This window comes from Eubalaena glacialis, chromosome 5 (genome assembly GCF_028564815.1).
Source record: "Eubalaena glacialis isolate mEubGla1 chromosome 5, mEubGla1.1.hap2.+ XY, whole genome shotgun sequence".
NCBI lineage: Eukaryota > Metazoa > Chordata > Mammalia > Artiodactyla > Balaenidae > Eubalaena > Eubalaena glacialis.
The window spans coordinates 24,511,796-24,523,945 of record NC_083720.1 but is presented as its reverse complement, the minus strand read 5'-3'; the positions used below and the strand labels follow the sequence as shown (position 1 = coordinate 24,523,945).

The following is a 12,150-nucleotide window of genomic DNA, read 5'->3' as shown; positions in this document are numbered from 1 at the left end:
ATGCCCAGTAGTGGGATTTCTGGGTCACATGGTAGTTCTATTTTTTAATTTTTTAAGAAACCTCCATACTGTTCTCCATAGTGGCTGTATCAATTTAGATTCTCACCAACAGTGCAAGAGGATTCCCTTTTCTCCACATCCTCTCAAGCATTTATCGTTTGTAGGTTTTTTGATGATGGCCATTCTGACCAGTGTGAGGTGATACCTCATTGTAGTTTTCATTTGCATTTCTCTAATGATTAGTGATGTTGAGCATCCTTTCATGTGTTTGTTGGCAATCTGTCTGTCTTCTTTGGAGAAATGTCTATTTAGGTCTTCTGCCCATTTTTGGATTGGGTTGTTTGTTTTTTGATATTGAGCTGCATGAGCTACTTGTATATTTTGGAGATTAAACCTTTGTCAGTTTGTTCGTTTGCAAATATTTTCTCCCATTCTGAGGGCTGTCTTTTCGTCTTCTTTATGGTTTCCTTTTCTGTGCAAAAGCTTTTAAGTTTCATTAGGTCCCATTTGTTTATCTTTTTTTTATTTCCATTTCTCTAGGAGGTGGGTCAAAAAGGATCTTGCTGTGATTTACATCATAGAGTGTTCTGCCTATGTTTTCTTTTAAGAGTTTTGTAGTGTCTGGCCTTATATTTAAGTCTTTAATCCATTTTGAGCTTATTTTTGTGTATGGTGTTAGGAAGTGTTCTAATTTCATTCGTTTACATTTAGCTGTCCAGTTTTCCCAGCACCAGTTACTGAAGAGGCTGTCTTTTCTCCACTGTGTAATCTTGCCTCCTTTATGAAAAATAAGGTGACCATATGTGCGTGGGTTTATCTCTGGGCTTTCTATCCTGTTCCATTGATGTATATTTCTGTTTTTGTGCCAGTACCATACTGTCTTGATTACTGTAGCTTCAACACTTGTTATTTATTGTCTTTTTGATAATAGCCATTCTTACAGCTGTGAGGTAATATCACACTGTCATTTTAATTTGATTTACCTAATAATTAGTGATGGTGAATGCCTTTTCATGTGCCTGTTGACCATCTCTATGTCTTTTTTGAAAAACTGTCTATGCAGGCCCTCTGCTCAATTTTTAATCGCATTGTTCCTTTTCTTTTTTCTTGTTGCTTGAGTTCTTTATATATTTTGGATATTAACCCCTTATTGTATATATCATTTGCAAATATCTTCTCTCATTAAGTAGGTTGTCTTTTTGTTTTATTGATTCTTTCCTTTGCTGTGCAGAACTTTTAGTTTAATATAATCCCATTTGTTTATCTTTACTTGTGTTCCCCTTGCCTGAGGAGACATATTTAGAAAGATATTACTAAGAGCCTACTGTATGTTTTCTTCTAGGTGTTTTATGGTTTCAGATCTTAGTCTTTAATCCATTTTGAGTCAATTTTCATGTATGGTTTGAGATAGTAGTCTAATTCCATTTTTTTTCATGTGGCTGTCCAGTTTTCTCAATGCCATTAATTTTTTTTTTACAGTTTTTTTCATGTGGACCATCAAACTTCTTTATTGAATTTGTTACAATATTGCTTCTGTTTTATGTTTTGGTTTTTTGGCTGCAAGCCATGTGGGATCTTAGCTCCCTGACCAGGGATCGAAACCACACCCTCTGAATTGGAAGATGAAGTCTTAACCACTGGACTGCCAGGGAAGTTCCCTCAATGCCATTTATTGAAGAGACTATCCTTTCTCTTGTATGTTCTTTGCTTCCTTCTTACAGTTGTCCATATATGTTTGGGTGTACTTCTGGGCTTTTAATTCTGTTCCATTGATCTGTGTATTTATTTTTCTGCCAATACCATGCTGTTTTGATTACTATGCTTTGTAATATAGTTTGAAATCAGGGAGTGTGATACCTACAGCTTTGTTCTTTTTTCTCAGGATTGCTTTGGCTATTCAGTATCTTTTGTGGCTTCATATACATTTTAGAATTTTTTGTTTCAGTTATGTAAAAAATGTCCTTGGAATTTTGTTAGGGATTGCACTGAGTCAGTAGATTGCTTTAGGTAATATGGACATTTTGACAATGTTAAATCTTCTAATCCATGAGCATGGAGTATCTTTCCATTTATTTATATCTTCTTTAATTTCTTACACCAATGTTTTATAGTTTTTATTGTACTGGTGTTTCATCTTAATTAAATTTATTCCTAGGTATTTTATTCTTTTTGTTGAGATTGTAATTGGAATGGTTTTTAAATTTCTCTTTCTCCCATCTCATTGTGAGTATTGGCTTGGCCCAAAAAGTTCGTTTGGGTTTTTCTGTAAGATGTTATGGAAAAACCCAAATGAACTTTTTTGGCCAACCCAATATATAGAAATGCAACAGATTTTTCTGTATTGATTTTGTATCCTACAACTTTCTGTATGCATTTATTAGTTCTAAGAGTTTTTGTTGGAGTCTTTAGTGTTTTCATACATAGTATTATGTCATCTATAAATAGTAACAGTTTTACTTCTTCCTTTCCAATTTGGATGCCTTTTCTTTCTTTTTCTTGCCTAATTGCTCTGGCTAAGACTTCCAATACTATAAGAGTGGAGATAGTGGGCATCGTTGTCTTGTTGCTGTACTTAGAGGGATAGCTTTCATTTTTTTTACTTTTGAATATGATGCTAGCTCTGGGTTTGTCATATATGGCCTTTTTTATGTTGGGTACCTCCCTTCTATACCCACTTTATTGAGTTATTATAAATAAGTGTTGAATCTTGTCAGATGCCTTTTCTGCTTCTATTAAGATGATCATATAGTTTTCACCCTTCATTTTGTTAATGTGGTGTATCACATTGATTGATTTGTGGATGCTGAACCATTCTTGCATCCCTGGAATAAGTCTCAGTTGATCATGGTGTATGATCCTTTTGATATATTGTTGAATTCAGTTTGCTAATATTTTCTTGGGGAATTTAAAATCTGTGTTCATCAGAGATATTGGCCTACGATTTTCTTTTTTGTGTGTGTTCTCTTTGTCTGCTTTTGGTATCAGGGTGATGTTGGCCTCATAAATGACTTAGGAAGTATTCCCTCCCCTTCAAGTTTTGGAATAGTTTGAGAAGGATATATATTAAATCTTCTTTGATTGTTTGGTAGAATTCACCTGTGTAGCCATCTGGTCCTGTACTTCTGTTTTTTGGGAGCTCTTTGATTACTGTTTCAATCTCTGTACTAGTGATTTGTCTATCAGATTTTCTCTTTGTGATTCTGTCTTGGAAGGTTACATGATGCTAAGAATTTGTCCATTTCTTCTAGGTTGTCCAGTTTGTTCACATAGAGTTGTTTCTAATATTCTCTTATAATCCTTTGTGTTTATGTGGTATCCCTTATTAGTTCTCCTCTTCTATTTTTGATTTTATTTATCTCTTTTTTTTTGGTTAGTGAGGCTATCTAGCTAACAGTTTGTCAGTTTTGTTTATAAGGAACCAGATCTTAATTTCATTGATATTTTCTAATGTCATTTTAGTCTCTATTGCATTTATTTCTGCTCTGATCTTTATTATTTCCTTTCTTCTACTAACTTGGGGCTTCATTTATTCTTCTTTTTCTAGTTCCTTTGGGGGTAATTTAGATTTTTTTTTTTTTACTTTTTTTCTTTTGTTTCTTGAGGTATTGCTATAGATTTGCCTGTTAGTACTGCTTTTGCGCTGTCCTATAGATTTTGGTATGTTGTATTTTCATTTTCATTCGTCTTCAGGTAACTTTTTTATGTCTCCCCTGATTTCTTCATTGACCCAGTAGTTCTTCAGTAGCATGTTGTTTTGTCTCCACATGTTTGTGATTTTTCCAATTGTGTTCTTGTACTTGATTTATAGTTTCATACCACTGTGATCGGAAAAGATGCTTTGTATGACTTTAGTCTTCTTAAATTTACTGAGACTTGTTTTATGTCCCAGCATATGGTCTATCCTTGGGAAAGTTCCATGTGCACTTGAGAAGAATGTATATTTTGTTGCATTTGGGTGGAATATTCTATAAAATTTATCAAATTCATCTGGTCTTATATTTCATTTAAAGCTGATGTTTCCTTGTTGATTTTCTGCCTGAATGATCTATCCATTGATGTAAGTGGGTGTTAAAGTCCCCTACTATTATTGTGTCGCTGTCAATTTCTCACTTTAGATCTATTAATAAGTATTTTTTATATGTTGTTTCTCCTAAACTAGGTGCATATATATTAACCATTTTTGCCTTTTACTACCTTTTTATCTTGAAGTCTATTTTGCGTGATATAAATATAGTTACACTTTCTTTTGGCTGCCATTTGCTTGGACTATCATCTGTTATCCCTTCACTTTCAGCCTGTGGTTGTCTTCAGAGCTGAGTTGTGTAGGCAGCATAGAGTTGGGTCATGTTTTTTAATCTGTCCAGCCACTCTGTGTCTTTTGATTGGTTAATTCAATCCATTTAGTTAGGGTGATTATTGATAGATGAGGACTTAGTACTGCAGTATTATCTTTTGTTTTCTGGTTGTTCTATATCTTCATTGTTTCTTTTTCCTTGTGTTTCTGTCTGCCATTTTGGTTTGGTGGTTTTCTATGACATTTTTCTCAGTTTCCTCTTTTTGTATGTTTCATGTCTTTGCTCTGTGCTTATGTTTTGTGGTTACCTTTTGGTTTGTATAAAACTTGCCACAGATTCAATAGTCTTTTTTCTGCTGATGGCATCTTATCTTCATCAACCTCTATGAGTTTTTTTTTTCCTTTTCCTCTTCCAATTTTATGTTTTTGTTGTCTCAAATTATTCCTTTTTATATTGTTTGTTACCAAACTGCAATAGCTATAGTTATTTTTCTGCTTTCTTTTTTTCTCCCTTTAACCTTTAGGCTATAATAAAGTGTTTGAAAAGCTGTTCTTATAAAGAGTTGCAGTTTTCTGGTTCTGTTTATCACCTTACTCAAAGTTTTGTGTACTTTTGCCTATTTGTTCCTGGTAGAAGAGCTACTTTCAACATTTCTTGTAAGGCAAGTCTAGTATTGATGAACTCTTTCAGTTTTTATTTGTCTTTATTTCTCCTTCATATCTGAATGGTAACTTTCTTGGATAGAGTATTCTTGTTTGACAGTTTTAATCTTTAATCTTTAATAAGAATGTCATTCCATTCTCTCCTGGTCTGTAGGGTTTCTGATGAGAAATCTGCTGAGAGCCTAATGGGGGTTCCTTTGTAGGTTACCATCCTTTTTTTCCCTGGCAGCCTTTATAATTCTTTCTTTGTCATTGACTTTTGACAGTGCTAATATAAAGTTTCTTGGATAAGATATTTTTGCATTGAGGTAATTAGGTGTTCACTTATCTTCATGGATTTGTATATCCAGTTTCTTCCTCATTTCTCAGCTATTATTTCTTTAAATACACTCTCTGCTTCCTTCTTCTTCTCTTCTCCTTCTGGAATATCCATTACCCTAACATTGCCCTTTCTAAAAGAGTAAGGTAGCTCTCATAGAATTTTCTCATTTTTTTATATCTTATTTCCCTTTCCTCTTCTACTTGTATCATTTCTAGATTTTGATCTTCAAGCCTGCTAATTCTCTCTTCCATGTGGTTTGCTCAATGTCCACTGCTTTCTAAAATATTCTTCATCTCATTTATTGAGTTCTTCAGCTCCTGAATTTCTGTTTGGTTCTGTTTTAAAGTTTCAGTCTCTTTGGTAAAGTATTCCTCTGTTCATTAATTTTATTCCTGAGCTCTTTAAACTGCCTTTCTGAGTTTTCTTGTTGCTCATTGGGTTTCTTTCTGACAGTTATTTTGAATTCTCTATCAGCTATGTTGGTTTCTGGAGGATGGTCATTTTCTTCCTGTGGTATAACGTTACTGTGGTTCTTCACGATACTTGATGAATTGTTCCTCTGTCTCTGCATTTGAAGTTAAATGACGTTAGATATTAAGAGTCTTTCTTTTGTTTTCTGGTAGGTGGCGCTATAACACAAATTTTTGGTTTCTCCTACCTGAGCTGCCTCTGGCTATATTTGAGAGTTCGCACATTCCAGCCTCCACAGCCTCTATATGAACTGTGGCTCTGTGCCTTCATTATAGCTTCTTTTGCCTCTGAGGTCGTTGCTGCCTTGCTTCTGCCAGAGCTGCTGTTGTCACTGGGATGGTGGGCTCTTCCCTTGTGTCCAGGATCCGCTGAGTCACAGACTCTGCAGCTGTAGCAGGAGGAGGATGGTCAGAGGGAGCCACATTACATAGCTGCCTCTTCTGTGTCTCGTGTTATAAGGTTCACAGGATCTGCCACTGCAAGTGGCAGGGCAGGGGCTGGGTTCATAGTCATCTCAGCATTGGAGGGACTGGGTCCCAGTCCCCACTGCCTCTGCTGCCCAGTTACCTATGGCCATGGCCATGGGTGCTGCTGTGAAGGGGACGCTGGTCATGTGTGCCACCTTCCTTACTGGTACTGGGTTCTCTGTGCCATGGTTAGAGCGCTGGGATTACAGACACTGACTCTGCTGTTCCCTCAGTTCCACCTCCTCTATGTGTTTCAGTCCACCCACCTTTAAATGTATAGATTTGTGGAATTCTCTGGCATCCTGTTGTTTTGGGTAGAGGCACCTTTTAGAGTTTTGGATGTTTTACTGGTTATAGATTGAAGGGGATATGGAAAGGTACTGTATTACTCTGCCATGTTGCTGACGTCGCTGGATAGAGTATTCTTGGTTATAAGTTTTTTCCTTTCATCGCTTTAAATGTATGGTGCCATTCTCTTCTGACCTGCAAAGTTTCTGCTGAAAAGTCAGCTGACAGTCTTGTGGGCGTTCCCTTTTCCCTTGTTGCTTTCACGATTGTCTCTGTATCTTTAATTTTTGCTAATTACAATGTGTCTTGGTATAGACCTATTAGTGTTGATGTTGTTGTGACTCTCTGTACTTCCTGGTCCTGAATATCCATTTTTTTCCCCCAGGTTAGGGAAGTTTTCAGCTATTATTGCTTCAAATAATTTCTCTGCTCCTTTCTCTCTCCTCCTTCTGTGACCTCTATAATCTGAATGCTTGATGTTGTCCCAGAAGTCTCTTAAACTGTCCTCATTTTTTTAATTCTTTTTTTTTTTGTTCTTCAGCTTGCATGATTTCCACTACTCTGTCTTCCAGTTCACTGATCTATTTCTTTGTATCTTCTAATCTGCTGTTGATTCCTTCTAGTGTATTTTTTATTTCAGTTATTGTTTTCTTCAGCTCTGTTTGGTTCTTCTTTATATTTTCCAACTCTTTGTTAAACTTTTCACTGTGTTCACCCATTCTTCTCCAGTGTTCTTCTCCCATGTTTGTTGAGCATCTTTATGATTATTACCTTGAGCTCCTTATTAGGTAGATCGCTTATCTCCACTTCACTTAGTTCTTCTTCTAGAGTTTTATATTGTTCCTTCATTTGGAACATATTCCTCTTTTGCCTTATTTTGCCTGAGTCTCTGTTTTTATTTCTATTAGGTAGGTTGGTTACATTTCTCGATCTTGGAGATGTGGCCTTATGTAGGAGATGTCCTGTGAGGCCCAGCAGCACACTCCCCTCTGGTCATCAGAGCAGTATGATCTAGGGGTGCCCCTATGTGGGATGCTGCTGGCCTGCTGGTATGTGGGACTGGGTCCTGGCACTGCTGGCTATGGGACCATGGGGTCCTGGGTCTGGTCCTGGTGCACTGGTGGACATGGCCATGTCCTGGGCAGCTGGCTGTGGCATCTGGGAGGTCCTGGTATTGGCCTGCTAGTGGGTGGGGCCAAGTCCTGGGGCAGCTGGCTCTAGGACCTGGGGCTGGTGCCAGTCTACTGGTGCATGGAGTGATCCCAGCACAGCAGGCTGCAAGGCCAGGGGAGTCTGGGCCAGTCCTTGCCCACTGGTAGGCAGTGTCAGGTCACGAGGCTGCTTGCTGGGGGACCTGTGGGAGCACAATTGTAGAGTCAGCCTCCTGGTGGGTGGGACTGGGTTCCCACATAGCTGGCTGCTGAGCCTAGGGTGTCCAGGGACTTGTGCCTACCGGCTGGTGGGCAAATAAACTCCTTGTTAATAGGCTAGAGGGAGAACTGCAAAGTGGTGCTTGCAAGCACCAGTGTCCTCATGGTAAAAAGAGCTCCCCAAAATGGCTGCTGCCAGCATCTGTGTCCCCACGGGGACTCCCAGTTGCCTCTTGCTTCTCTGGAGGTTCTCCAAGATCAGCAAGTGTGTTTGATGCATGTTCCTTTCATATTATTCCCTCTGCACCTGGTCTCAGGGTGTGTGAGATGTTGTGTGTGCCTTTTAAGAGCAGAATCTCTGTTTCCTACAGCCCTCAGGCTCTCCTGTATGCAAGCCCTGCTGGACTTCAAAGCCAGATGTTCTAGGAGCTCATCTTCCTGGTCCAGTACCCCAGTCGGGAAAGCCTGATGTGGAGCTTTGACCCCTTACCCCCTGGAGAGAACCTCTGCAATTACGATTATCCTCCCATTTATGGGTCGCCTTTCCCAGAAGTTTGGATCTTGACTATAATACATCTCTGTACCTCCTACCCATCCCATTGTGGTTCCTTTTTATATCTATAGTTGTGGAAAAAGTTTTCCGTTAGTATTCACATTTTTCTCATTAATGTTTGCTATGTAAATAATTGGAATTTTGGTGTGACAGTGAGAGGAGGTGAGCTCAGGGTCTTCCAACTAAACTATCTTGGGCACACTCCCTTAATTCCTCAGAAGTCTAAAACCAAAGTGTTGTTCAGGGCTGCATGCCTCCTGGAGGCTCTGGGGACATAGTCCTTTTGGGTTTTTTTTCAGAGTCTTGAGGCTGCCCGCATTCCTTGGTTCATGACCCTTTCGTCACATCACTTCAACCTTGCTTCAAGAATCCTATCTCCTACTGTCTTTTGTAACTTTATATAAGAGGGACTATCAATGGGGAAATAAAATAACATTAGATTTAAACAAGTAATATCATCTGTAAAGTGTATTCTCAATTGAAACACTACCTAAATTTTGGCAAATAGTAGAGCTTTTAAAATCATAAAAACTTTGCAGATATCAAGTGATAAACTTTAATAACAACACTATTAAATTATTAGTAGAAATAAAGAAATGTTTCTTAAAAAAAGCTTACTAAAGGTCCTACTCTTTGATGGCTTTATCATCATTCTTTCAAATAATGTTCTTTCTTGCTCTTTTCCAAGTTCAGCAGAACGTGATAATATATAATAGCTGGAATGTCTATTTTCAGTTTGCATTTTTTTTTAGATTACTGAGCACATTCACTTTTCTAACATAGAACCAAAAGAATATAGCATCAAAATGCCATTTGAAATATGCTGAACGACTTGCTGACATTAAGGACTTTATGATAATATTTTAATTACTTTGTTTGCCAGCTAGAGATTTTTAGGTAAATGAATCCTATCAGTTTCAGTTTTGTAAAGCTCTTCTCATAAAGGCATGTTAGATTTACTTGAAATTAATGACCAAGTTATTAAGGAGGATTCAATGAAAATTGCACACACTCTTCCCTAAACAGTTTTTCCATAGAAGTTACAAATTAAAATAAAGGCTAAAGGATAGTAGTGTCTGAATATCTCTAATAGTTTATAGATGTTTTGTAATATTTTCAAATATGAAGTAAATGAGTGTTCCATGAAATATATTACTATATATATACTACACAGTATAATATTATGTAATATTTGGTATTTTAATATAATATTATAATCAAATGAATAGAAATATGATTAGCATAGTGACTTTAAAATTTTATGACTGTTTATCATTTTAGAAAAGAAAATTTTATGTGTATTGGATTCAACTATTTAATCAAAGAGAAAGAAGAAAATAATTTTGCTCTTTATGGCCATACCAAGATCTTCAGTCACTCAATTTTTTCTCCCTCACCCAGTCTTGTGTTTGCATTGGATTCCTTCCACAGTCAGATACTCAGTGTTTTATTTTTCACTAGCCTAGATTTCCAAGCCCTTTGCTGTCCCCGTATGTCCATGCCAATCTTCAGCTCTGCATCCTTCCCAAGAGGATGGCGTTCAGTAATAACTGGAGAGGCAAACAGAGGTCCCATCTCTATGCAGCTGAGGCCACTTGGCTCCATCTCTAGTTTCTGCCTCATTTCACGCTCTCGAGGCAGGCTGCACAGGAGTTTTAATTCCCTACATATAAGGCTTAGTAATGTGTCATTCTTGCTTTGTGACCCAGTTGGACCTTATGCCCTGGGTCTAGTCATTAAGTTTCGATCTTGTCCCATTTTTCTCAAATTGTTTTGGTACCCTGTTAGAAACCTCTGCTCTGTTCTTTATGTCTTTCCCAGCTTTGTGTCCTGTGCCATATTCTAGTCTTGATTGGCATCCTGCTCTCTGCTGAAAGAATTGTATATTTTTCCCACTTGTACATCCTCTATCTTCTATTTCAGTATCAGTGCCAGATTTTTAACTAACCTTGTACTTGTTTTTGATTTCTAAAGAATTTGTCCAATAGGATTTCTCTCATTTTATTTAAATAATTCAGCTGTTATCTCCTAAAGTAATAATTTTATTATTGCATTTACATAATATAAGACAACCATTTTGTTATCAAATTTATAGTACCTTTTACTAAAAATAGGAAAAAACCTATTTTTCTGTTTTGTTCTGGACGAACATTAGCCTCTTTTGTATGACAACTCTATATCTGGTTACCTTGCTGGGCGCTCACCGCCATACCTTACCTTCCCAGATCACAACCGTTGTTTCAGGGCTCCTCCCTCCCCAGGTGTCAGAGTTACCACATTTTCCCATAAAGTGAAATGTGTATAACCAATCACAGTTTCCCCTTAGGAAACACATTGTCTTAAAACATGCTTTCATGAGTTGATTATTTCCCTCATGTACTGTTTGCATTCACACATACACAAGCATGCACACACATGGATGTATATATGTGTTTATGTGTGTATTATGTTCTAAAGGCTCTAATTTAATTTGTCAAACATGCATTCCACATCCCCACCCCATGCAGCCAGTCTCTGGAGAAATGTATTTTCTTACATATGTAGTTCTTTAATATGACGTATTGATTCAAATGCCATCGCTTTTGGAGAAGCCCCATTGAAAATCAAAGCAAAATTACTTGTATCTATATTTAACTCCAAATTGTATCAAAATATGCAAACATTTAGAAGATCTTTTTTGTGTTCATGTAAATGTAAATTGTCAATACTGTGAGGTTGTTAACCAAGACATGAATTTCAATTTCCCCTATTCTTAGGAAATGGGGCAGTCTAACTAAAGTGATTGTTTTAGATTTGTTTTCATTTTATATAGTTCAGTGAATCTGCTAAACTTTCTATCATTGTAGGGATTTTCAAATTACATTTTTTTGCAGACTGTCCTGTATACAAAATACTGAAATATTCAATAGGTGTTAAATTCATCAGTAAAAATTTAAAACGTTTTTCTTGTTCAAAAGTATGAAATGAAACAAATTGGTAAAGTACTAATCTTATTACTAACATGAATTCAAGCCACCGCCCCCCAAAGTTAGTAAGGATAGTGACAAAAATTACTTATTTAATAATGAGGCTTAATGTGTTGCTTGTAAAAGATGAACATTGATTCTTTTTTCTTTTGTGGAATATTAATAAACATTAACAGAAAACAGCATCATACTTTACTTCATAAAATTGTATTGGTCATGTATCCTCTATTTAGAAACTATTGATATTTGATGCATAATCTAGAAAAATTTTATGCAATGTTTAATTTTGTATATTAGTTTAAACTTATAAATGCATAAAAACTAATTATAATTTATGTGATAAAATGAAAAATTTCAGCTACTGGGTTAAAGGTATTCTCCACATACTCATTATACAAATATTAAAATTCCTCTGTGAGTTATCGAGTATCCATCCTGGAGACTGACAGTTTATTTTTACTGACAAAACTGAATAAAGGAACAATAGAACAAAGGATGGCAGTTATGGTATCAGTTTATTCAAAAATGTTTACTTATTGCTCGCTATTGACTAAGAACTGGGGTTGTAGGAACAAACAAAACAAATGCACACTGTCAGCTCACTGTTTAGTGGGAAAATCAAATAATTATGCAAATAAATATTCATTCACAGGCTGTACTACATACTTGAAAGATAAATGACAAATGACAAGTTGTAAGGCATTGGGTTAATTTAGAATGGGGTTGGTTTCAGAGATGTAGGAAGATTTAAAAACT

At 36.6% G+C, this 12,150-nt stretch overlaps 1 pseudogene; it reads left to right on the top strand.

Moving 5' to 3' along the window:
- Positions 1 to 6,325: 6,325 nt before the first annotated feature.
- LOC133091754 (hepatitis A virus cellular receptor 1-like) overlaps positions 6,326 to 12,150 on the top strand; it is a 137,797-nt pseudogene continuing 131,972 nt past the window's right edge.